Here is a 27,806-nt window from a genome sequence, read left to right as displayed (position 1 = left end):
CACAGGTTGCCAGTGGAGTCCTCTTCCACTCCTCCATGACGACATCACGGAGCTGGTGGATGTTAGAGACCTTGCGCTCCTCCACCTTTCATTTGAGGATGCCCCACAGATGCTCAATAGGGTTTAGCTCTGGAGACATGCTTTGCCAGTCCATCACCTTTATCCTCAGCTTCTTTAGCAAGGAAGTGGTCATCTTGGAGGTGTGTTTGGGGTCGTTATATTGGAATACTGCCCTTCAGCCCAATCTCCGAAGGGAGGGGATAATGCCCTGCTTCAGCATGTCACAGAACATGTTGGCATTCATGGTTCCCTCAATTAACTGGAGCTCTCCAGTGTCGGCAGCACTCATGCAGTCCCAGACCATGACACTCCCACCACCATGCTTGACTGTAGGCAAGACACACTTGTCTTTGTATTCCTCACCTGGTTGCCGCCACACACGCTTGACACCATCTGAAACAAATAAGTTTATCTTGGTCTCATCGGACCAGATGACAGGGTTCCAGTAATTTCCATGTCCTTAGTCTGCTTGTCTTCAGCAAACTGCTTGCGGGCTTTCTTGTGCATCATCTTTAGAAGAGGCTTTACTTCTGGGACGACAACCGTACACACCAATTTGATGCAGTGCGGGGAGTATGGTCTGAGCACTGACAGGCTAACCCCCTACCTCTTCAACCTCTGCAGCAATGCTGGCAGCACTCATTCGTCTATTTCCCAAAGACAACGCCTCGATATGACGCTGAGCACGTGCACTCAACTTCTTTGGTCGACCATGGCGAGGCCTGTTCTGAGTGGAACCAGTCCTGTTAAGCCGCTGTATGGTCTTTGCCATCATGCTACAGCTCAGTTTCAGGGTCTTGGCAATCTTCTTATCGCCAAGGCTATCTTTATGTAGAGCAACAATTCTTTTTTCAGATCCTCAGAGAGTTCTTTGCCATGAGGTGCCATGTTGAACTTCCAGTGACCAATATGAGAGAGTGAGAGCGATAACACCAAATTTAACACACCTGCTCCCTATTCACACCTGAGACCTTGTAACACTAACGAGTCAAATAACATCAAGGAGGGAAAATCAAAATTGATCAGTCCTGATGTACTAATGGCCCACCTCATTTCCTAAGGCCTGAAACACCAGGACAGTAAAAAATAAAAACAAATTACCCCTTTTGGAAAGTAGACAGTCCAAGGTATTTAGTAAGAGCCATGGCAAGTTTTTTTTAAGTTGTAATTTTTTGTCATAATTTTTGGAATATTAAAGAAAATAAAAAAAAAAAAAAAACAACAACATGTTTTAACACACTGTTATCAGAACAATACAGTGTTACCATAGTAACACTGTACTACTATGGATCAGGATTTTTTATTTTTTTTTACATATTAATTACAGTGAGTTTCGTTGGTATAAGCAATCATTTTTACTGAATGAAACTGATTCATTCAGTGTCTTTTGTTGTGATTAGCTGTGATTGGCAAAATCTAATCACATGGTACAGATGGGCTGTGATTGGCCCTGTCTGTACTTTGTGATCACTGTGGCTAATCACAGCTAGCAACACAATTGTATACAATGGATGGCATGAAAGAAAGCCATCCATTGTTTACAATTGTATGGGATCTGCTGTGATTAGTCACAGTGATCACATGGTACTGGCAGTGGGCTTGTATAGTAATCACTAATCGGCTGTGAATACAGCCAGTGACAGATCGCCCATCTGAGCGGCCCTGCAGCCATGCAAGAGGCGCGTCCTGGAAGGACGTCATATGATGTCCCCCCAGAATGATGAAAGTCCTGCCTGGCCGTCATTTTGCTATAGGCTGGGCAGGAACTGGTTAAAGAGGAGCTCCAGTCATTTTTTGTGTTTATTAAAGCTTAGAAGCTACAAAAACTGTAACTGCTGACTAATAAACAGACACTCGCATGTCCCAGGATCCAGCGATGTGATCACCCGAGCCGTTCCTACCCACAATCTTCTCTTGCTGGCGTCAGCATCTCAACTGTGGGCACTCGACTTGACAGATTGCAGGTTCCGAGCAGGGTGCCCACTGCAAATGTGAGCCATGCTGTACTCTGTGAATTGTCCCATAGTCTTCTGGGACTTGTGACGCGTCCCAGAAGACTGCAGGTAGGAAAGGGGAGAGGAGAACTTCCATTAGGAGATCCGAGAGGAATTGGGAGTGAGTACCTGTCAAAATCAGGTACCCTCTCTTCCTCCCCAAACAAAAGTGTCATTTGGAGAAAGGCAAGGGGGCTTTAAAGCAGAACTTTCCCTTTTAAGAGGAGCTTCGATTTAACTTTTGCATATTGCTTTAATACAGAAAGTAAGACCCTACACCAGGCACATTGGTCACATAGGTCTCCGCAGATGCTCAGACTGCCCATATCTTTCAACAATCTAATGCCACAGCTTTTATTGTTTATTTATAAAGTACCTGCAACAGCCTTTACATACCTGCTCTTCAAGTATTATCTTAGCTTTATACATACATATAAAGACACACTATATGAACACAAAAGTCAGAGCTTTACCTAAAATCTTAGTGAGCCTTGCAACACAAGTTTTCTAAGATATCATGATCCAGTTTTTTTTAAGACTTATACCTCAGCTTTGCAAAACTTGAAGATCTTTTCTTCAATGTGGCTGAAGGCAGGGAAACAGGCTGTTGCATACATTGCAATGCTGGCGGAGAGGCTCTAGTCTCATAAATAATTCATTTTAACTCATCCCTAGTTACCAGGTAAACCATTTGTGAATTTTCTATATTCTCTTAAAAATATCTGCAGTTCGTGAATAAATTCGTGATAAAAAGAGCTAGACTACTTCAAGGCTAAAGAATTCAGTCAATGAGTACCACGCACTGATAAAATATTAATTGCATATAGTTTTATTGATTCAAACACAGCTAATGCCGATCATGAGTTTTTGGTGCGGAGATCTTGGCGCAAGACTATTAGGATTTGATGCCAATGCTTCAGGTTCCCAAGTTTGCCTGTATGTAGGGGTACAATTGGAGTTAGGAATTTGATCAAGGCCTATATTAGGATTATTGACGAATGCATGCTGTACAAGAGTGTAATGAATCCTCTGGGACTAGAGGCAGCTTCAGCACTTACTGGTTGTTAGTTGGCCTTCCATTCCTATGTATTGATTCTATATTACGGACAGTGTCATGTACTTGTATGAGCAGCTTGTGATAATGAAGGTGGCACAATTCCTGTCCCTGCACCCCTGGTGTTTGAGACGGGGACTTCTAGGGAAATTAAAAGGCGCAAGTGCCAGGTAGCTGGAATCACAGACCTGAATTCAGGAGCACTGCAATGTAAGGTAAGCAAAGGTGCAGCAATGAGGGCACCCCAAGTTCACCCAGACTGATAGAGAGTAGAGCTGGGTCACAAGCTAAATTCAGTAACAGCAAGGCAGGAAGGCACCAAATCACAAGCAGGATGAAGATCAGAGACAAGCAGACATTGGCACGGTGTAATCAGTGAGGTACAGAATCTAGAGGCGCAATCTTGGTCAAGAGTCGAGGCCAAGATTGGTAACAAAGGTAGGCAGAAAACATAAACAGGCAGGGGTAGTCCAAAGCTGGGTCAGTAACATAATCAAGCAGGATTCAGAATAAAGAATCATAGATACAAGCTTAAAGATTATCCAGCAATGATCCCATACAGGCCTCAGGTTTAAATGGTCCACTAGGCACTAGAATTTGAGGTGGATAAGACTGTGCATACTGTTGTGTGCTCATTCCTTTGCACATACACATGAAAATAAGCACAGTCTCTCCGATGGCTGACAAGAGGTTCCTGACAGGCAGTATCACCAAAAACGTATGTGCAAGAGGCAGTGGGAAAGCCTACAAAACCAGCAGAAAGTATCAGACTTTGCAGATTTAGGGGTAAACTTGCAGACTGAAGGTGCCTGCACTTCATTTATATGCTCAACTTACATTTAGGGAAAGTGCATTTTAAGCAACATATAAAGTGTAAAGGTTAGGGTAGTGATAAGGGTGAAGGTTAAAGGGTAAGTGTGCTCATAGTGCTCTAAGCTGGGCTTCCCCCTCTCCACGAGCAGCTTTGTAGTAACACACACCTGTCGTTGCACCATCAAGATCATCACTGCACAACCTGCTCAGTGCTGCATAGCCTCTTCTTCAAAGTTCCTCCAGTCAGACCCTGCACCTTTCACACAAGTGTGGTGGACTCAATTAATTACATGAAAAGTAAATACACCACCCATCCAAGTGTTTTAATAGCTTTCTACTGGAATGAACTGAGTGCACCTAAGAGCTAAGGGTGGGTTAGATGTCTTAGCAATGAAGATGAATTTACCAAGCTATACAGGATCAATAACTGCCTGGATCTGAAGGCTGTATTTGATTCTGACAAGCAAGAATAATCATATCATAAGGCAAAGTAAGACCATATAGGGAGTTGCCTTCCATTATAATTATAATAAGCTTTATAAGTATTACAGTTATCTTGGTCTGTGGCCTCATCAATATTTCTGAATGAGCTATCATAACAACAGGTTCACAGTGTCAGCCCAATTTAGGTGGCAGGTTTTTGACTAGAATTTTCAATAAACAGTTATTCTGCAGACCCTGGCAACTGGAGTGTCCTACAACAATTCATTCAACTAAGGGTCCCTAAGTAACTTTTCTAAAGTAGCTCCTTCACTCTTCAGTACAAATGAAATGTTGCACAGTGTCTTATGAATATGTCAGTGCTGACATGTAAACCTTTTTTTCTTCTAAGCCTTGGAAATGCACTTAGAAAAGGTCGACAATCATGGAAAAAACTGGAATTAGTGTTGGGGCATTGTTAGTGGCAGAAGGAAGGTAACAGAGCAGCTACAGATGGTGATGGTGGTGAAGCAGGTTGCGTGCCCAACTATGAACAATGAAGTAAGTGTGTGATCTGGTCTCTGAAAATGAGAGACAGATCCGAAGTATTATATTGTGAGGATGTCCCTGTTTGTTAATCCTCTACAGTCAGCCCAAAAGCCAGATTTCTTGTAACATATTAGCAGCTATACACAAATATCCCAAGATGATTTATACTATGAATCACCGTAGAGAGATTTTCAAGCATTTGTAACTGGGATTAAAGAATAAGTGTAACTGATCACAGGCTTGGAAATTTAATTCTAGCAGACCCGTACCTCTAGTTCAAGCAAAACAAGTAGCCTTCAGTAAATCTCCAATAAAGATTTATAATGAGCCTTGGAAGTAATGCCGTTGTCTTGGCTGCGGTCTCATCAGAGTTGCTGGACATTGATAACTAAACAATAATAAGCAAACACAGATTACAATCTAATTTTAGAGCCCTGTCTCCCCATCCTAGGAAGAATTACAAATGTGTTGTTTCTGACAGCAGCCTAACTTGCTCTTCAAAATATATTTTAGTACTTCACCTTTAGGTTAGGTTCCGTTGCTTGAATTAAGACCTTATAAGAATGAAGGCTTAAAGCCCAACTTTTATTTTAGTTTTGTATAGATTAAGGAAGGGATAGATGCCCTGTCAGGTTCTTACTGGGGACTGTAAACCAGTTGTGTACCTAGGGGGCTGTGGCATTCAGGGTAATTGCCAGCCCTCCTACCACTTCCTACTGTACCTCTATTAACATGTTGTTTTTTCCTTAACAAAGTTAAAAATGTCTGACTTTATTCTACAATCAGTATATTTTACTATTGCATTCCATATTTTTGCTTTGTATCTAAGGCCTCATGCACACTGGATGTTTTCTCCTGGCAGTAGAAAAGCAGCATTAAAAACCCACCTGCTACTGTGTTTAGGCGTATTTAGACACGTTCAGGCGTTTCTAGCATTTTGGCGTTCATTCATGTAATTTATTATACTGTATTGATAACAGTATTTACAGTCCATCCGGAAAGTATTCAAAGCACATCACCTTTTCCACATTTTGTTATGTTACAGTCATATTCCATATAGATTAAATTCATTATTTTCCTCAAAGTTCTACAAACAATACCCCCATAATGACTGCCCGAGCCCCCCTGGGTTGTGCAGAGAGGCAATCTGTGGTGCGGTATGTCACTCTGACACACTGGATCTGGGATATCCGTAAAGAGCCCATGAGGTAGGCTCTTTACCACGTGATCAGCTATGACCAATCACAGCTGATCACAGTGGTAACCAGTGCTGGTATTCGGCTTTCCTTATTTCGCGCTTACAGACGCGAGCAGTGGAGAGCCGATCAGCGGCTTACCTGACAGGGGGATCTGCGCTGATTATCAGCGCATTGATTATCAGCGCAGCCCCCATCAGAGGTGCCCACAACAGATGCCAATTAGTGCCCATCAGCTGCCAATCACTGTAAATAAGAAATGCAAATCAGTGTCAATTACAGATGCCAATCAGTGCCCATTAGTAATGCCTGTCAGTGCCTCCTCATTAGTGCTTCCTATCAGTGACCATCAGTGCTACCCATCAGTGCCGCCTATCAGTACCCATCATTGCCTCCTATTAGTGCCCATCAGTGCCACCTATTATTGCCCAGCAGTGCCACCTATCAGTGCCCATCAGTGCTGCATATCAGTGCCGCCTATCAGTGCTGCATATTAGTACCTCTTCACAAGTGCCACCTCATCAATGCCCATCTGGGCCACCTCATCAGTGCTCATCAGTGCCTGTCAGTGCAGGAGAAAGCATACTTATTTACTAAATTTCATAACCAAAACAAAATAAAACTTTTTTTTCATAATTGTCAGTCTTTTTCAATTTGTTTAGCAAAAGCTAAAAAATATAGTGGTCATCAAATACCACCAAAAGGAATCTTTATTTGTGGGAAAAAATGAAAAAAACTGAATATGGGTACAGTGTAGCATGACCGCGCAATTGTCATTCAAAGTGTGACAGCGCTGAAAGCTGAAAATTGTTCTGAAGAAGGGGTGAAAGTGCCCAATATTTTAGTGGTAAAAAAGGGTCAAATATGTCTGTAAGTAGCCAAACTCTCGACCCTAATGGTATCTTTTCTGCTTTAAATGCCACTTTATGCATTGACATACTTCCCTAGACCCAGTCTGTCTGGACAGTATGGTCACCTGCTGATTTGGCACCATCCACAGGCAGCTTAATTCTTCACTGAGACACAGAAGTTTATTTTAACCAAGTTCTTCTTCAGCTAATTGCGGTGCAGATGATGTTTTCCAGTCTTTTGAAGTGTAAGACAATTGGGTTGATTTATGAAAGACAAAAAGACTGTGCAATTTGCTTGTGCAGTTGCACTCTGCAAGCGAGTTTGCTCCAGAGCTTAGTAAATGAGGAAAAGCTCTGTTGACTTCCATCATCCATCCATATGCAAGCAAAAATGTTTTTTTTTTTTTTTTTCAATTTTCCTTGCATATGAAACTTTATCTCATTTACCAAGCTCTGGAATAAATTCCCTGTAGAGTACAACTACACTACAGCACAGCCTATTTGCTTTTATTAAATCAACCCTATAGACTTTCCTTTAGCCTTGTCTATGTGAATATATAACATCTGAAGGAACAGCTACAGTTAAACTAACTAGCACTAAGGGTTGGACAGAGCAAGATGCCAAAATCACATTAGTAAACAAGTTGTAGTGTCCCAAAACAGCTACCGTACTAGATATCACCAAAACTACAATTACTACAAAACAATAATGCAGTTCTATAGTATAAAAAATACATAAAAACACAAAACACTGGCTAAAAGTGCTACATCCCTAAAAAATGTACACATGACAATATCTGAGATCGAATGGGATCTTTGAGGCACAACAAGGTTGCTACGTTTTAAAACATATTTCTTTTTTTTATTTAACCGCTTCAATACCGGACACTTTTATCCCCTTACTGCCCAGGCCAATTTTCAGCTTTCAGCACTGTCTTACTTTAAATGATAATTGCGCAGTCATGCAACACTGTACCCAAACTAAATTGTTATCATTTTGTTCATACAACTAGAACTTTCTTTGGTTGTATTTAATCACCACTGGGTTTTTTATTTTTTGCTAAATACATTTTGAAAAAAAGAATATGTTTTTCTTAGTTTCTGTTATAAAATGTTGCAAATAAATAACCTTTCTTCATCAATTTAAGCCAAAATGTATTCTGCTACATTTCTTTGCTGAACATAACCAAAATAAGTGTATATTATTTAGTCAGTAGGAAAGTTATACAGTCCACGATCTATGTTATATATCTGAAAATGTATTAATCCTGATGTACCGACAATCTCATTTCTTAACCACTTAAGCCCCGGAAGATTTTACCCCCTTCCTGACCAGGGGATATTTTGCGATTCGGCACTGCGTGACTTTAACGGACAATTGCGCGGTCGTGCGACGCTGTACCCAAACGAATTTGAAGTCCTTTTTTCCCCACAAACAGAGCTTTCTTTTGGTGGTATTTGATCACCTGTGAGATTTTTTGATCATGCGCTATAAACAAAAAAAGAGCGACAATTTTGCAAAAATAACAATATTTTTCACATTTTTTTTATATGAAATTCCCCCCCAAAAAAATGTAAAAATCAAAATTTTTTTAAATCTTTGGCCAATTTGTTTTCTGCTACCTATGTTTGGTAAAAAAATCACAATAAGCGTATTTTGATTGGTTTGCGCAAAAGTTATTGCGTTTACTAGCTAAGGGAAAGATTTTTGTCATTTTTGTTGTTTTTTTTAACGCGTAATGGCGGCGATCTACGATTTTTTTTTGCAGTACTGCAACATTGCGGCGGACAGATCGGACCCTTGACCGACATTTTTGACACTTTTGGGAGTACCAGTGACATTACTACAGTAATCAGTGCTATACATATGCACTGTTACTGTAAAAATGACACTGGGAGGGAAGGGGTTAACTTTATTGGAGAGGGAGGGGTTAAGTGTGTCCCTAGGGGCATGTTTCTTACTGTCATTGGATGTGGCTAGTGGTGTAATAGCACAGATCAACGGTCCTACATAGCAGGACCGAGTGATCTGTGCTTTTACACAGGGGAGAATGACAGGCGGCTTTGTTTACACTAGCCGCCTGCCTTTCTCCCTCTCTGCCCGACGATCGCGAGTGACCGTCGGACATCGGGTGCACCTCCAGCGGCACGAGCTCGCCCGCTATTCGCTCCCAGGCTAGTGACGTACCGGTACGTCACTTTGCCTGGGAGGGGCTGACTGCCGTCGTATATAGTCGGGCGGCGGTCGGCAAGTGGTTAAGGCCCAAAAATGTCAGTCCAAGGTATTTAGTAAGAGGAATGGCGAGTTTTTTGAAGTTGTAGTTGTTTGTCATAATTTTTTGGAAAATTAAGAAATTAAAACAAAAAAAATGTCTGTCACCAGTGCAGTAAAGCATCATTATTAGTGTTGAGCGAACACGGACTGTATTATTCGTGTTCGTACCGAATAATTGGATTTTTTTTACCCGAACACGGACACGGACACTTTACTGTATGTTCGGGTAAAAATCCGTGTTCGGTCGTTTTATTTCCGGGTTTTGCATGCTTTGGCGCTCTTTTCATGGCGGGCTTTCAACAGCCAATCAACAATCGTTTAACTGGTGTGCCTTAAGCCATCCCAGCCATGCCTGCAAATGTCTTAGTAGCTGTGATTGGCCGTCTGAAGCATGTGACCAAGTCTTTATAAGTTCGAGGCAGCCGCCGCAGCAGCGTCATTCTGCTGCTTAGCTAAGGGACAGAGCACACATCAATGTGCTGGCTGCTGATTAGGGAAAGATAGGCAGGAAAAAACCATTTGTGTCCGGATAGAATTGAGGGACAGGTCGGAGTGTTTAGGCAGGGCGAGTTGTAGGCATTTTAGGGATAGAGTCTGCTGAATTATAGGGTCAGTGTCTTCTACAAACTACAATCGATATTGCTGTGTGGGGGGTGGGGTGAATCTGCACTCAATCCTGATCTACGATCTCTTCTCAATCCTGTTAGGGACAGAGTCTGCTGAATTTTAGGGAAACTGTGTTCTACAAACTACAATCGATATTGCTGTGTGGTGTGGGATTGGAGATAGGCAGGTGTCAGTGATCCACATCCATTTTTCTGTGTGTGAGCTGCAGTGAACACAATCTTTTTGGGCTGCAGTGAACACAATCTTTTTGGGCTGCAGTGAACACAATCTTTTTGGGCTGCAGTGAACACAATCTTTTTGGGGTGCAGTGAACAAAATCTTTTTGGGGTGCAGTGAACACAATCCTTTTTGGTGTGCAGTGAACACAATCTTTGTGGGGTGCAGTGAACAAAATCCTTTGTGGGGTGCAGTGAACACAATCTTTTTGGGGTGCAGTGAACAAAATCCTTTTTGGGGTGCAGTGAACAACATCCTTTTTGGGGTGCAGTGAACACAATCTTTTTGGGGTGCAGTGAACAAAATCCTTTGTGGGGTGCAGTGAACACAATCTTTTTGGGGTGCAGTGAACACAATCTTTTTGGGGTGGAGTGAACAACATCCTTTTTGGGGTGCAGTGAACAAAATCCTTTTTGGGGTGCAGTGAACAAAATCATTTTTGGGGTGCAGTGAACACAATCTTTTTGGGGTGCAGTGAACACAATCTTTGTGGGGTGCAGTGAACACAATCTTTTTGGGGTGGAGTGAACAACATCCTTTTTGGGGTGCAGTGAACAACATCCTTTTTGGGGTGCAGTGAACACAATCTTTTTGGGGTGCAGTGAACACAATCTTTGTGGGGTACAGTGAACAGAATCTTTGTGGGGTGCAGTGAACACAATCTTTGGGGGGTACAGTGAACACAATCTTTTTGGGGTGCAGTGAACACAATCTTTGTGGGGTGCAGTGAACACAATCTTTTTGGGGTGGAGTGAACAAAATCATTTTTGGGGTGCAGTGAACAACATCCTTTTTGGGGTGCAGTGATCAAAATCCTTTTTGGGGTGCAGTGAACACAATCTTTTTGGGGTGCAGTGAACAAAATCCTTTGTGGGGTGCAGTGAACAGAATCTTTGTGGGGTGCAGTGAACACAATCTTTGGGGGGGTACAGTGAACACAATCTTTTTGGGGTGCAGTGAACACAATCTTTGTGGGGTACAGTGAACAGAATCTTTGTGGGGTGCAGTGAACACAATCTTTGGGGGGTACAGTGAACACAATCTTTTTGGGGTGCAGTGAACACAATCTTTGGGGGGTACAGTGAACACAATCTTTTTGGGGTGCAGTGAACACAATCTTTGTGGGGTGCAGTGAACACAATCTTTGGGGGGGTACAGTGAACACAATCTTTTTGGGGTGCAGTGAACAACATCCTTTTAGGGTGCAGTGAACACAATCTTTGTGGGGTGCAGTGAACAACATCCTTTTAGGGTGCAGTGAACACAATCTTTGTGGGGTACAGTGAACAGAATCTTTGTGGGGTGCAGTGAACACAATCTTTGGGGGGTACAGTGAACACAATCTTTGTGAGGTGCAGTGAACACAATCTTTGTGGGGTGCAGTGAACACAATCATTGTGGGGTGCAGTGAACTCAATCTTTGTGGGGTACAGTGAACACAATCTCATACTTCTGAAGATTTGAGGGTGCTGCCTGTTCCATACTCCCCCTACTCCTCATCTAGCCTTTTAGGGGTACAAACAATAGTAATTGGGGCCTAGTGTGGTTGTGTACGTGTGATATACATACACTTTTTTTGGATCATATTTTCTATTCCGCTATTTAATCAAAAACCTTTGGGGATCAGTTAAATTGGGGGATAGTCTGTGTTGGTACGTGTGAGAGAGATCCACCTTTCCAAGTTGTTGGGGTTCATCTCATACTTCTGAAGGTTTGAGGGTGCTGCCTGTTCCATACTCCCCCTACTCCTAGCCTTTTAGGGGTACAAACAATAGTAATTGGGGCCTAGTGTGGTTGTGTACGTGTGATATACATACACTTTTTTTGGATCATATTTTCTATTCCGCTATTTAATCAAAAACCTTTGGGGATCAGTTAAATTGGGGGATAGTCTGTGTTGGTACGTGTGAGAGAGATCCACCTTTCCAAGTTGTTGGGGTTCATCTCATACTTCTGAAGGTTTGAGGGTGCTGCCTGTTCCATACCCCCCCTACTCCTCATCTAGCCTTTTAGGGGTACAAACAATAGTAATTGGGGCCTAGTGTGGTTGTGTACGTGTGATATACATACACTTTTTTTGGATCATATTTTCTATTCCGCTATTTAATCAAAAACCTTTGGGGATCAGTTAAATTGGGGGATAGTCTGTGTTGGTACGTGTGAGAGAGATCCACCTTTCCAAGTTGTTGGGGTTCATCTCATACTTCTGAAGGTTTGAGGGTGCTGCCTGTTCCATACTCCCCCTACTCCTCATCTAGCCTTTTAGGGGTACAAACAATAGTAATTGGGGCCCAGTGTGGTTGTGTACGTGTGATATACATACACTTTTTTTGGATCATATTTTCTATTCCGCTATTTAATCAAAAACCTTTGGGGATCAGTTAAATTGGGGGATAGTCTGTGTTGGTACGTGTGAGAGAGATCCACCTTTCCAAGTTGTTGGGGTTCATCTCATACTTCTGAAGGTTTGAGGGTGCTGCCTGTTCCATACTCCCCCTACTCCTAGCCTTTTAGGGGTACAAACAATAGTAATTGGGGCCTAGTGTGGTTGTGTACGTGTGATATACATACACTTTTTTGGGATCATATTTTCTATTCCGCTATTTAATCAAAAACCTTTGGGGATCAGTTAAATTGGGGGATAGTCTGTGTTGGTACGTGTGAGAGAGATCCACCTTTCCAAGTTGTTGGGGTTCATCTCATACTTCTGAAGGTTTGAGGGTGCTGCCTGTTCCATACCCCCCCTACTCCTCATCTAGCCTTTTAGGGGTACAAACAATAGTAATTGGGGCCTAGTGTGGTTGTGTACGTGTGATATACATACACTTTTTTTGGATCATATTTTCTATTCCGCTATTTAATCAAAAACCTTTGGGGATCAGTTAAATTGGGGGATAGTCTGTGTTGGTACGTGTGAGAGAGATCCACCTTTCCAAGTTGTTGGGGTTCATCTCATACTTCTGAAGGTTTGAGGGTGCTGCCTGTTCCATACCCCCCCTACTCCTCATCTAGCCTTTTAGGGGTACAAACAATAGTAATTGGGGCCTAGTGTGGTTGTGTACGTGTGATATACATACACTTTTTTTGGATCATATTTTCTATTCCGCTATTTAATCAAAAACCTTTGGGGATCAGTTAAATTGGGGGATAGTCTGTGTTGGTACGTGTGAGAGAGATCCACCTTTCCAAGTTGTTGGGGTTCATCTCATACTTCTGAAGGTTTGAGGGTGCTGCCTGTTCCATACCCCCCCTACTCCTCATCTAGCCTTTTAGGGGTACAAACAATAGTAATTGGGGCCTAGTGTGGTTGTGTACGTGCGAGATACATACACTTTTTTTGATCATATTTCCTATTCCGCTATTCAATAAAAACCTTTGAGGATCAATTGAATTGCGGGATAGTCTGTGTCGGTACGTGTGAGATCCACCTTTCCAAGTTTTTGGGGTTCATCTCATACTTCTGAAGATTTGAGGGTGCTGTCTGTTCCATACTCCTCCTACTCCTCATCCATCCTTTTAGGGGTAGAAACAATAGTAATTGGGGCCTAGTGTGGTTTTGTACGTGCGAGATACATACACTTTTTTGGATCATATTTCCTATTCCGCTATTCAATAAAAACCTTTCTAGGGCAAGATCTTAAATTACAGAAATATGAGGAGACCGTCAAATAAGGGCCGTGGCCTGGGTCGTGGTGCTGCTGGTAGAGCTCCTGTTGCAAGGAGAGGACGTGGTCGATCTGTGCCAGCTACACGCACAAGTGAAACACCTTCCTCAAGTGTGAGTAGGCGACAGAACCTGCATCAGTATTTGGTAGGGCATCAAACGCCCCTAGAAGTGATGAGGCCAGAACAAGTTGAGGCGATAGTAGATTGGTTTGCTGCTGACAGTGCCTCCAGTTCCTTCACATTGTCTCCCACCCAGTCTACTGCAGAAAGGTCAGAGTTGGCACCTGCAGCCAATGTCCAACCGTCTTTCACCTCACCCCCTTGCAAATCAGGCCAGCAGTCTGAGCCCCAAGCCATACAGCAGTCTCTTATTCTTTTTGAGGACTCTGTCAGCAGGGTTTCCCAGGGCCATCCACCTAGCCCTGCCCCAGAAGTGGAAGAGATTGAGTGCAGCGATGCCCAACCACTTATTTCTCAAGATGAGTACATGCAAGGATCATCGCAGCACGTCTCCGATGATGACGAAACGCAGGTGCCAACTGCTGCGGCGTTCAGCATTGTGGAGACCGACAAGGAGGGCAGGGGTGAAGACTGGGTGGAAGATGATGTGGAGGACGATGAGGTCCTCGACCCTACATGGAATGAACGTCATGCAGGTGACCTGAGTAGTTTGGAGGAAGAGGCGGTGGTCGCACAGAGCCACCAGCACAGCAGAAGAGGGAGCAGGGTGCAGAAGCGGAGCGGCCGTGCCCTAGACACTACGCCCGCTACTGCCCAACGCAGCAAGGGAACGAGCGCACCAAAGTCAGCTCAAAGGAGTTCTCTAGCGTGGAAGTTCTTTAGAAAATGTGCTGATGACAGGACACGAGTGGTTTGCACCCTGTGCAATCAGAGCTTGAAGCGAGGCATAAACCTTCTCAACCTGAGCACAACCTGCATGATCAGGCATCTAAGTGCAAAGCACGAGCTGCAGTGGAGTACACACCTTCAAAACCAAGAAACGTCTCTGGCTCATCCTGCTTCCTCTTCTGCTGCAGTCTCGGCCGCTCCAGCCACATCTGTAGTGATACCGGCACCTGCCACCCCGCAAACAGACGATCTGTCAGCAACACCACCACCTGGGTCACCAACAACCATCTCCACAATGTCCCGTGGAAGCGTTCAGCTTTCCATCTCCCAAACACTTGAGAGGAAGAGGAAGTACCCCCCTACCCACCCGCGATCCCTGGCCCTGAATGCCAGCATTTCAAAATTATTGGCCTTTGAAATGCTGTCATTCCGTCTGGTGGAGACGCACAGTTTTAAAAACCTTATGTCGGTGGCTGTCCCACAGTACGTCGTGCCCAGCCGCCACTACTTTTCCAGGCAAGCCATCCCTTCCCTGCACAACCAAGTGGGGGAAAATATCAGGTGTGCACTGCGCAACGCCATCTGTGCCAAGGTCCACCTAACTACGGATACGTGGACCAGTAAGCACGGTCAGGGGCGTTATATCTCCCTAACGGCACACTGGGTAAATGCAGTGGCGGATGGGCCTGAGGCGGATAGCAATTTGGCGCATGTCCTTCCACCACCGAGGATTGCAGGGCGCTTCAGTTTGCCTCCTGTTCCTAACTCCTCCTACTCCGCTTCCTCATCCTCTACCGCCTCCTCATCCGGACAGCGTAACACCTTCACCACCAACTTCAGCACGGCCAGGGGTAAACGACAGCAGGCAGTTTTACAACTTGCCTGTTTGGGGGACAAACCACACACCGCGCAGGAGTTGTGGAGGAGCATGGAACAGCAGACAAATGAGTGGTTGCTGCCAGCGAGCCTCAAGCCCGGCCTGGTGGTGTGCGATAACGGGCGAAATCTCATAGCAGCTCTGGGCCTAGCCGGTTTGACGCACATCCCTTGCCTGGCACATGTGCTGAATTTGGTGGTGCAGAGGTTCCTTAAAAACTACCCCGATATGTCAGAGCTGCTGCAGAAAGTGCGGGCCGTTTGTGCGCACTTTCGGCGTTCTCACCCTGCTGCTGCTCGCCTGACAGCGCTGCAGCGTAACTTCGGCCTTCCCGCTCACCGCCTCATATGTGACGTGCCCACAAGGTGGAACTCCACCTTGCACATGCTGGAAAGACTGTGCGAGCAGCAGCAGGCCATAGTGGAGTTTCAGCTGCAGCACGCACGCGTGAGTCGCTCTGCGGAACAGCACCACTTCACCACCAATAACTGGGCCTCCATGCGAGACCTGTGTGCCTTGTTGCGCTGTTTTGAGTACTCCACCAACATGGCCAGTGGCAATGACGCCGTTCTCAGCTTAACTATCCCACTTCTATGCCTCCTTGAAAAAGCAATTCGGGCGATGATGGAAGAGGATGTGGCACAGGATGAGGAGGAGGAGGAGGATGAAGAGGTAACATTTCCAAGGCTTTCAGGGCAGTCATTCGCAAGGGGCTCCGAGGGTGGGTTCCTGCACACGCAAACGCCAGGGACGCAATTGTCCAGCAGGGGCACAGTTCTGGAGGATGAGGAGGATGAGGAGGAGGAGGAGCTGGAGGAGGAGATGGAACCATGTTCACAGCAGGGTGGCACCCAGGCCAGCTCATGGCCATCACTGGTGCGTGGCTGGGGGGATACAGAGGACACGGACGATACACCTCCCACAGAGGACAGCCTTTCGTTGCCTCTGGGCAGCCTGGCACACATGAGCGATTACATGCTGCAGTGTCTCCACAACGACCGCCGAGTTGCCCACATTCTAACTTGTGCTGATTACTGGGTGGCCACGCTGCTGGATCCCCGTTACAAGGACAACGTACCGTCCTTAATTCACTCACTGGAGCGCGATCGCAAGATGCGCGAGTACAAGCGCACGCTGGTAGACGCCATGCTGCTGGCATTCCCATCTGACAGCGGGGCCACAGTGGAAGCACAAGGCAGAGGAGGAGGAGGAGGAGGTCGCCAACGCAACCAGGGCACCGCCAGCACCTCAGAAGGCAGGGTTAGCATGGCCGAAATGTGGAAAAGCTTTGTCAGCACGCCACAACAAACAGCAGCACCAGCAGCTCAGATGGAACGTCTTAGCAGGAGGCAGCATTTTACCAACATGGTGGAGCAGTATGTGTGCACACGCCTACATGTAGTGAATGACGGGTCTGCCCCCTTCAACTTCTGGGTCTCCAAATTGGGCACATGGCCTGAGCTTGCCCTTTACGCCTTGGAGGTGCTGGCGTGCCCTGCAGCCAGTGTATTATCTGAACGGGTATTTAGCACGGCTGGGGGCGTTATAACAGACAAGCGCAGCCGCCTGTCCAGAGACAATGTGGACAAGCTCACGTTCATTAAAATGAACCAGGCATGGATCCCACGGGACTTTTCCGTACCTTATGCAGAATAGCAATGGATACCGACCTTACCCACCCATTGTTCCATTTTTGCTCTTTCTCACTCTTTTGGGGTGTACCCTCATTTAAAATTTTTGAAAAGAAGCAGTGTTGGCTACCTCGTCCTCCTCCTCAGGGCCAGATTAATGTAGGGGCTATTGGAGCTGCAGCTCCAGGCCCCTACCTTTTATATAGGCCCCGGGTTGGCCATATTCACTGTTACCGCTCTTCTGTCACTTGTAAACACAGAAGTCTGGCTTCTATGCTCGCTTCCCCAGGCAGCACCCTCAGAACCTCCCCACACAGCGTGAAGGCCGGACAAGGAGGGACAGTTGGCGATGCATGGATGTGTTTATGGGCTTCAGAGACAGCATCCCATGTTGAATTAGGCATGCATGGCTGCACCCTTCCTCCTCTGGGTGCATGGCAAGGCACGGCCCTTAAGGCCCTTCAAAATCCTCAGCACCAAGCCAATGATGCTGTTAATCCGGCCCTGGTCCTCCTCCACCGCCGCTTCCACCTACACCGCCCATAGGTGTGCGCAGCCTATTGCATTAAGGTGTGCACCCCAAAGTTGAAATACACATGCATGTGTTTGCCAGCAGGGAGAGTAATGTATCGGGGCCATGTACCTGTAGGCAAGGAGAAATAGAGCAGAGCAGGTCCCAGGGAGATCTTTCCCATCTCCTCACTGGCAATGCTATGTGCCCTAGGTGATTAGGGTGTGCCCAGGCACACCCAGCACACCCTGTGCGCACGCCTATGTCACCGCCACATCCACCACCACCTCAACCTCCCTCCTACTCCATATGGGCCTCGTCCTTCAGAGATGAAGAAGAACATTGTTTTATTTTTCTGTTTTTTTTTGTTGTTTTAAGTTATTTCCCTATCCACATTTGTTTGCAGAGCACTTGCCATGCTCTTAATTACGTTTTGCTGCCATTTGCAGCACTCTAGCCCTTTCCTTTGGTGTTTTAGAGCCATTTTAGTGCCTTAAAGTTCGGGTCCCCATTGACTTCAATGGGGTTCGGTGTCCGGGAAAAGTTCGGTAAAAGTCCGGGACACGGACCCGGACTTTTTTTTAAAGTTCGGCCGAACCCGTCGAACACGGACATCTAGGTGTCCGCTCAACCCTAATCATTATATAACTGGAGTGGCAGTGATCAGGGACACTATTTGTTATTATATTTTTTCTTTATTTTTTTTTTACGATTTTTTTTTTTTACCACAGTTTGACCAGAGCAAAATAATGTTACAATAGTAACATTGTACTACTCTGAGGAAGTTATCAGTATTTTTTATTTCAAATTATATGACGTCCATCCAGATCGACGAGAGACCCGCCCAGCCTTCTACTGACTTTAGGCTGGGCAGGAAGTGGTTAATAACTTTCTCTCTATAAAAGAGCTATTAATTGCTCATTAGTATAAAAAAGTTACATACAATCCAACACAATACAATAAAACCATCCACCCATGCTGTTCTTTAAACAGGAGAGCAATATATCTTCATCATCAGATGTTCTAAAAATGATAGGGCTCCACATGTTTCTTGGACATAGTCCACTTCTTCAGGAGCCAAATGTATGTTTGATTTTTGCAAATAGTAATTTATAAACAAATAAAAGATATAACAGAATAGGATTATAATAAATCATGTCCTTTATGCCATCACATATCCTTAAATTGGGTAAACCCCCACACTGCAATAACTCCAGGATAGAAAGGAGCCCAGGATGAAGACCACACTGGGGGACACACCTACAGGGATATCCCACACTCCACCATATATTGGCCCCCTAGATCCAGGTAGTTTCTAAAATTCTTAGTGTGGCCCGAAATTAAACAGGCTGTAAAATAAGGCCATAAATAGGCCATCTACCAATACATTAAAGCAGGGTAGAACAGCATCTACACTTTATATTGCTGAAAACAAGGTTTTTCTACTGTGTGTTCTAAAGTACTGAAGACAGTAACAAAATTGGGTCAAAATGATCTAACACGAATCTGAACATATAGATCACTATATTGGAACTCAGATAATGTTTAAGTAGAACCCAAATGCTTCTCTTCATTTTGGATAGAGTAGTGAGGGGATAGAACACCTGTTAGGTTTTTATTGTTGTCCTTGTCGCTGGAAGACTCACTTTCCCTGTTTGTCCTCTAAAAGCCATTATCACTGAGAGTAAAAGTGAAAGAAAATCTCAAATTTTGACTCATCACCAGAACAGAAAGGGAGGGGAAACCTTCCAATGGGGACATTGATTATGGTGACCCTAGTGACAACCAGAGATTCCCTTACTTTGGAGGAATTTTCTTTTACTTCTTTTTTTGACTAAGGGACAGGAAGTGAAAGGAAATCTCCCATTGGGACACTGCTGGCAAAACAAATACTGACAGGGGTTATAACTACCCCTTACTCTATCCAAAATGGAAAACAAAAAGTTTAGGCTGTAGCTCTACTTTACTAATTTATAATTACATTGTAATAATTTTAATATGTTGTCTTATAATATGATAATCTAAAGATAATGTAATAATTTTCTTCACTGCCTCCATGGTTATATTGGTAATGTACTGCAATATATTGGTGTTTATTTTCTATGTATTGTCATTGCTAATAATTTACTGTTATGCTGACACCCTGCTGTCACTATTTTTACTACACTCTTTATTCTGTGTATCCTCCCTCCTCTTCCTTTCGATGATGCAATTTTCTCCTTCCTCGTTGAAACTTCCTGCTGGCCTTCTTGCAAATCACACACAGGCGGGGAAGGTAATATACCTTTTGACAACTACAAATACAAATGTCTACAGCATCATATTCTTGCACTCTTCTGCATGCAATAAGGATGTTTATGCATTCAAAGTATTTGGTGAGTTCACTATTCTGCTATTCTGAAGAAGCTTACCTGCAATGATTGTCTCTGCTCTATAGAGGTCTCAAGAAGGTCTCTGGTTTGTAGGAGCACTAGTGGCATTTTATAAATTGGGCAAATATATATATATATATATATATATATATATATACACAGTATATCAAAAAAGTGAGTACACCCCTCACATTTTTGTAAATATTTTGTTATATCTTTTAATGTGACAACACTGAAGAAATTACACTTTGTTATAATGTAAAAGAAGTGAGTGTACAGCTTGTATAACAGTATACATTTGTTGTCCCCTCTAAATAACTCAACACACAGCCATTAATGTCTAAAGCTCTGGCAACAAAAGTGAGTACACCCCTAAGTTAAAATGTCCAAATTTGGCCAAAAGTGTCAATATTTTGTGTGGCCACCATTATTTTCCAGCACTGTCTTAACCCTCTTGGGCATGGAGTTCACCAGAGCTTCACAGGTTGCCACTGCAGTCCTCTTCCACTCCTCCATGATGACATCATGGAGCTGGTGAATGTTAGAGATCTTGCGCTCCTCCACCTTCCATTTGAGGATGCCCCATAGATGCTCAATAGGGTTTACAGTAGGTCTGGAGACATGCTTGGCTAGTTCATCACCTTTACCCTCAGCTTCTTTAGCAAGTAAGGGGGATTCTTGGAGGTGTTATTGGGGTCGTTATCATGTTGGAATACTGCCCTGCGGCCCAGTCTCTGAATGGTGGTGATCATGCTCTGCTTCAGTATGTCACAGTACATGTTGGCATTCATGGTTCTCTCAATGGACTGTAGCTCCCGAATGTCAGCAGAACTCATGCAGCCCCAGACCATGACACTCCCACCACCATGCTTGACTGTAGGCAAGACACACTTGTCTTTGTACTCCTCACCACACATGCCTGACACCATCTGAACCAAATACATTTATCTTGGTCTCATCAGAACACAGGACATGGTTCCATTAATCCATGTCCTTAGTCTGCTTGCCTTTAGCAAACTATTTGTGGGCTTTCTTGTGCATCATCTTTAGAAGAGGCATCCTTCTGGGATGACAGCCAGACTGTCCTGTTAAACCACTGTATGGTCTTGGCCACCATGCTGTAGCTCAGTTTCAGGGTCTTGGCAATCTTCTTATAGCCTAGACAATCTTTATGTAGAACAATTATTTTTTCAGATTCTCAGAGAGTTCTTTGCCATGAGGTGCCATGTTGAACTTCCAGTGACCAGTATGAGAGAGTTAGAGCGATAACACCAAATTTAACACACCTGCTCCTCATTCACACCTGAGACCTTGTAACACTAACGAGTCACATGACACAGGGGAGGGAAAATGGCTAATAGGACCCAATTTGGACATTTTAACTTTGGGGTGTACTCACTTTTGAGTTATTTTGTGGGGACAGCAAATTTACACTGCTATACAAACTGTACACTCACTACTTTACATTGTAGGAAAGTTTCATTTCTTCGGGGTTGTCACATGAAAAGATATAATAACATATTTACAAAAATGTGAGGAGTGTACTCAGTTTTGTTTGATACTGTATATATATATATATATATATATATATATATATATATATATATACAGGGCTTTTTTTCAGCTGGAACTTGGTGGAACTCAGTTCCACCACCTCTGGCTCAGGCACTCTGCTCCCTACTCACCAAGGGACAGCTTGTCCTTCAATGGCATCCACTGATCTGATCTCCTGAGTGGCTCCTACTGAGTGCATGATAGAGACAAGGGAGATGCAGGTTCTAGGGGTAAAGTGCAGATGCCAACAAACTCACTGGGTGATATCCCAGCAAGTGAGAGAGGCAGAGCCAACTAAAGTGTGTGGGGAGGTACTAGAGCCAGCTGGGTGCTTCAGCTTAATACAGCAACAAAAGTAAGACACGTAGGATATGGTGGCGCTTTTAAGGAGGTGAGGAGAAGATGGCAGTGGGGGGGGGGGAGGGGTGTTGCATGTAGAGGTCAGAGCTGAAGAGGGGTGAGCACCTGTAGAAGAAGGCTGCGTGCAGCACACCCCTGAATTCTGCATTATCTACATAGTGCACCCCAAATTCTGCATTCTGTGTGAGAACCCCCCACAACTCTGCACTCTGTACATAATGCACTCCTGGTATTTATTGCCTCTTTAAGACCCTCCCACTATTAGTGAAATTTGACCGCATCCATTATTTGATGTGATTTGGAGAGTTTGTGTGTGTGGGAACGGAGGGGTTTTTTGGGGGCCGTGATTGAGTTCCTGTACCTATTTTCTGAGAAAAAAAGCCCTGTATATATATATATATATATATATATATATATATATATATATATATATATACATACAGTATATATTGCAGACTGTATGTTTTATTAAATATTGTCTACATAGATAGTAAGTTCAAAAGTTTGTCTATATGTAGCCTGTCTTCATATATAAGAAGTCATGCCCTTTACTCTGTTCTCCCTCTGTAAGCTGGTCTATTGGACTTTGTGTAGACTCATCAGCTAATTCTTTGCCATGTGATCACAGAGAGCTGTTCTACGTCTGCCATAAATCACCTAACAGGTCTGGCAAGGGAATGCTGGAGGCACTGCAGCTCAGTTGTCTACTGCATCTAGTTCTAATTATTCAGATAGAGAGCACAGCAGGCAGCAAGAAGTCTGTAGACTTGTATCTACAGAAACTTTGCTTCCTTTTTCTTCTTCAAAATAGCCCATGTCTTATATAAACATTGTCATTGAAAATGTATATTTGCATGGTTTGTAAGCCATGCTTTGGACAAGCAGAAGCAAACTTTAAGGAGATATACAACTGAACTTAATGCATGCGTTTATCTCTTGCTGTATAATTTATTAGAATGGGAGCCGCAAGGGAGCAATAGTGTCTAACACATTGTCCTGCTGGTCTTCTTGTGTGATTTAGGGCTGACCGGGTAGAATAGATCTTGTAGATCATATGATTATAAAACCTTGGAGTCTGCAAAAAATAAATTAAAAAGGAAATAAAAAACATAAGCAGCACATCTCTGTGATACACGTACATTTCCCAATGCTTTATTCCTTTAAAATCCTGCAAGCACAGAAAAAAAACCATTGATGCTCCCATATATATCCAGTAGGATCTTTACTTCCTGCACACTGTGCCTCTGCTGCAGTGAAATCCCAAGCAGTACTGTCAGTCCTGCCCAGTTATCCACTTCTGGACTACATAACACCTCCCTTTATGCTATGGAGATGAGAAGGTGTGTATAATGTATGTATGGAGGGTTGTAGTGCAGCACAAGTGGACTTGGCAAGGCTGGCGACACTGCTCGGGATGTTGGTGCAGAAGAGACATTTTCTTATCAGCTCAATATGAAAGTTAGGAGCACTCTGGATTTCAAGCAGATTAAATGGTGTGTTTCTCTCTACGCAACATTTTAAAGAGGTTGTAAACCGATAATTTTTTTTTTTCTTTTCTTTACATCCTGAAAGATAAAGACATAATGAGCTAGTATGCATCGCATACCAGCTCATTATCAAATACTTACCTTAGAACGAGCCCTCGCCGCGCCGCTCTCTTACCTCTATGACGGGCGACATGTACAGTCGCCCGTCTTCCGGGATCGCGGCATCCGGCCATCTGATTGGCCGGAGCCGCGGTGACGTCACTCCCGCGCACGCGCGCGGAAGCCGACAGTCACGGCACAGGGCTCTGAAGGAACGGCACGATCTGCCGTTCCTTCAGAGCGCATGCACCAGTGACGTCACTGGCTGCATCAAATGTAAATATCTCCTAAACGGTACATGTTTAGGAGATATTTACAGTACCTATAGGTAAGCCTTAACATAGGCTTACCTATAGGTACAACTTCCTGAGGAGGGTTTACTTCCTCTTTAAGGGGGAAAAAAAAAAAAGAATCTGGAAAATGAGCATGTATTGCAGAGATATGCTACCATAGTGTTATTTTTATTTTCACAGACATACTGCGTAAAAAAAAAATAAAAAAAAAAAGAGCATACCAAATGAGCAATTGATCAGAGGGGACTCCTACGATCTTTTACCATATAAACCCTCAGCCGCCAGAGTGTAATGAAGGACTTTAAAGAGGAAGTAAACCTGAAAAAAAAATGTGAAAAGAAAACCCGCGTAAAGACAAAGGCATAATGAGCTAGTATGCACCGCATACTAGCTCATTATGAAGTACTTACCTAAAAACTAAGCCCCCGCAGTGCCGACAGGACGGCCGGCATGTTCGGCCATCTGATTGGCCTGAGGCGCGATTACATCACTCCTGCGCGCACTCCATGCGCGCGGGAGCCACCGTTCAAGGCACTGGGCTCTGAAGGAACGGCACGGGTGGCCGTTCCTTCAGAGCGCTTGCGCCGATGACGTCATTGGCTGCATGCACTGTAAATATCTCCTAAACGGTGCATTTTTAGGAGATATTTATAGCACCGATAGGTAAGCCTTAATATAGGCTTACATATAGGTAAATGTCAACAAAGTGGGTTTACAACCAGTTTAACTTTCCAAGACAGACTTCAAACATCTGTTCAATGACAAAATATGATACAATGTATACAGTGCTAATTAAAGCAAAAATAATCCCAAAAGCAAGCATGTATTATATTGCAGTTTAACAATTCTTAGATGCGATGACTGCATTTGTTTTCTTAATTAGGCTTTTTTTCTTCTATTTTAATCTTTTGATCTGGCCAGTAAGTCTGGTTTTCCAAAAGAACCAGCTCTCTTGCAAATGCATCTGTTACAGAGATGAGACAAACTATTTTACACTAGTGCAGCACTGCTCCCTTGAGGGCTGCTGGTTGATGGGTGTTCCTCAGCACTCCTATGACCCTGTGAACCGTCCAACCCACCTGACACTCTAGGTTCCCTGAAAACAGAGGTCCAGGGAAGCTGGCTAAGAGGGGAGATACTGGAGATCCTGTTTCTGCAGTATCGTGAGTACAGTAACTCGTGTCAAGGGGCCTGACCTAAGGGGGGCCACCCCTGCTCCTAGGATAGTCAGTGGATGGGTGTCCTGAAGATAATATATCAATCACCAAGTCGTCTTGTCAGAGAGTAAAGAGAGCAAGAAACTTAACCCTATCTACACTTGTGGCAGTGTGGCTCAACAGCCTGGCTGTTCCTGATCGCTAAAGAAGTCCAGAAGATAGAAGTTCTCATTTATGTGAATAGTTTAGTTGGAATATCCCACTATTCCCTTCTCCTATCCCAATTATAAAATAAACAACAAAAAAACAACACCCCTTATTTCTGGAAAGAGCCAACAGGAGTAAGAAGGGATTCAAGAACTCTATTTACTTACAACCGTGTGTTGGTAACCAGGGGAGCCTGCAAAGTTAATATCCGACAGTCCTTGCGGGGGGCAGTGCTACACTAAGATATCTGTGCATCTGCTCTATTACCCAGAAACCACATACCATGTATTCTTACATTTTTAAAGTGGTTGTAAACCTCAGACATGAAATATGAACAAAGCATAAAGTTGGGGGGAGTACCGCGCTTTAAAAGTGCTTAAATAACATAGAAAAAAATATATAAATATGTAAATAAGTGAAAAAGTGCCAAAGTGCTTCTTAAATAATATTAAAATTAATGTGTCTTAATGTATACAATAATACAATCCAATACAATTCATACAATAAATATAATAGGTGATGAAATATTCACTAAACAAAAATAGATCTTATTGAAACCAACTATATCAATCCATTATACAGTGAAAAATTTATATAAAATTAAAATCGGTGACTTATTTAAATATAAAAAGTGCTCTAAATAGGTGATATCCAATAAAGTGCTGAAGTGTCCTTTTAAAATTATTTTTATAAATATATAGTGTGATGAACACAAACTTCTTAATCTAAATTTCACATGCAGGTGCTTCGTGCGGTGCCCACTAGGTGTCCTAAGCGCTCACCTCACTGCTCCTTTAAAAGAGCCTTAGGTTGTATTCCCCAGTATGCTGTTCCTTCCTCCTTATTGGCATATATGTACCATTATAAATCCTTGGTTATATCTCCCTTGTAAATGCAGCTATCTTCCAGGGGATATATGCGGTTCTTTGTATCTCCAAAAAAATCAAATTGGGCCCAACATAGTGAAGTACGTCCCATAAATTTTATTTAGAAAAGTAAGAGTAACACTCACATTGCTTTGTGTCTTGTTTCTAGCATAACATACGATCCTTTGCCGATACGTCACTTCCGGTTTAGCTATCCTACGCGTTACGCTGCTTCATCACGCAGCTTCTTCCAGGGATCCCAGGGAGCAACAATTCTTTTTTTCAGATCCGCTGAGAGTTCTTTGCCATGAGGTGCCATGTTTAACTTCCAGTGATCAGTACGGGATAGTGAGAGCGGTAATACCAAATTTAACACACCTGCTCCCCATTCACACCTGAGATCTTGTAACACTAGCGAGTCACAGGACACTGGAGAGGGAAAATGGCTAATTGGACCCAATTTGGACAGTTTAACTTAGGGGTGTACTCACTTTTGTTGCCAGAGGTTTAGACATTAATGTCCGTGTTGAGTTATTTTGAGGGGACAGCAAACTTACACTGTTATACAAGCTGTACACTCACTACTTTACATTGTAGCAAAGTGTAAGATCTTCAGTGTTGTCACATGAAAAGATATAATAAAATATTTTTATATATATATATATATATATATATATATATATACATATATATGTATATATATATATATATATATATATATATATATATATATACGGCTCATATTCTGTCTCATCACAATTCTGGTTTGCCCTTTGTCCTAGACGTGGATGCATCTGGAACGGGAGTAGGTGCCCTCCTGTCTCAGCATCGGACACCTAATAGACCCTTACTGCTTTGTGGGTTATATTTAAAGAAGCTGTATCCGGCTGAATGCAATTACGATATTGGAGACAGAGCACTCTTGCCCATTATCCTGGCTCTCAAGGAGTGGAGACACTTGTTCAAAGATTTTGTGGCTCCTGCTCTCATTCTCACCGATCATAAGAATCTGACATATCTCTCGGAGGCCAAGAGGCTCACACCCTGTCAGGCCAGATGGACCTCATTCTTGTCTCGTTTTAACTATGTGGTCTCCTATTTGCCCGGCTCCAAGAATGTTAAGGCTGATGCCTTGTCTTGCCAGTATTCTGAGTTGTCCAGGGAAGACTCCATGCCAACACTGGTCATACCTTCAGATCATATCCTGGCTTCCATCCGCACCAACTTAACTCTTGGGGAACAGATCTTGGCTGCCCAATCTCATGCTCTCACAGAGAGACCTGCTTGCAAATGTTTTGTAGCTGAGAGGTTGAGGATCAGACTGTTATGTATGTACCACCATTCTAAGATTTCTGGTCATCCAGTTAAGAACCAGATGTCCTGGGCTATTTCCCGTCAGTTCTGGTGGCCATCTCTCTGCACAGATGTTGCTGCATATGTGGCTGCTTGTTCGGTCTGTGCCCAGAACGAATCTCCTCGGCACCTTCCCTTGGGCCTACTGCATCCCATTCCCAATGGGGAATGACCCTGGTCTGACCTGGCCATGAATTTTATTGTTGAACTTCCCACATCTCGAGGTTACATGGTTATCCTCATGGTTGTCAACCAGTTCTCCAAAATGTGCCACTTTGTTCTGTTTAAGGGGCTGCCTTCCACTCAGGAGCTTGCCTTGGTGTTTGCCAGAGAGGTCTTCTGTTTACATGGGTTGCCTAAGAAGATTGTCCTGGACTGTGGGAGCCAGTTTTTCTCTAGGTTCTGTTGCGTCTTTTGTTCCCAGTTGTGTATTCGACTCTCCTTCTCCTCGGTCTACCATCAGCAGTCT

This window comes from Pelophylax lessonae (assembly GCF_965119305.1).
Source record: "Pelophylax lessonae genome assembly, chromosome: 1".
NCBI lineage: Eukaryota > Metazoa > Chordata > Amphibia > Anura > Ranidae > Pelophylax > Pelophylax lessonae.
This window is presented reverse-complemented; position numbering follows the sequence as displayed.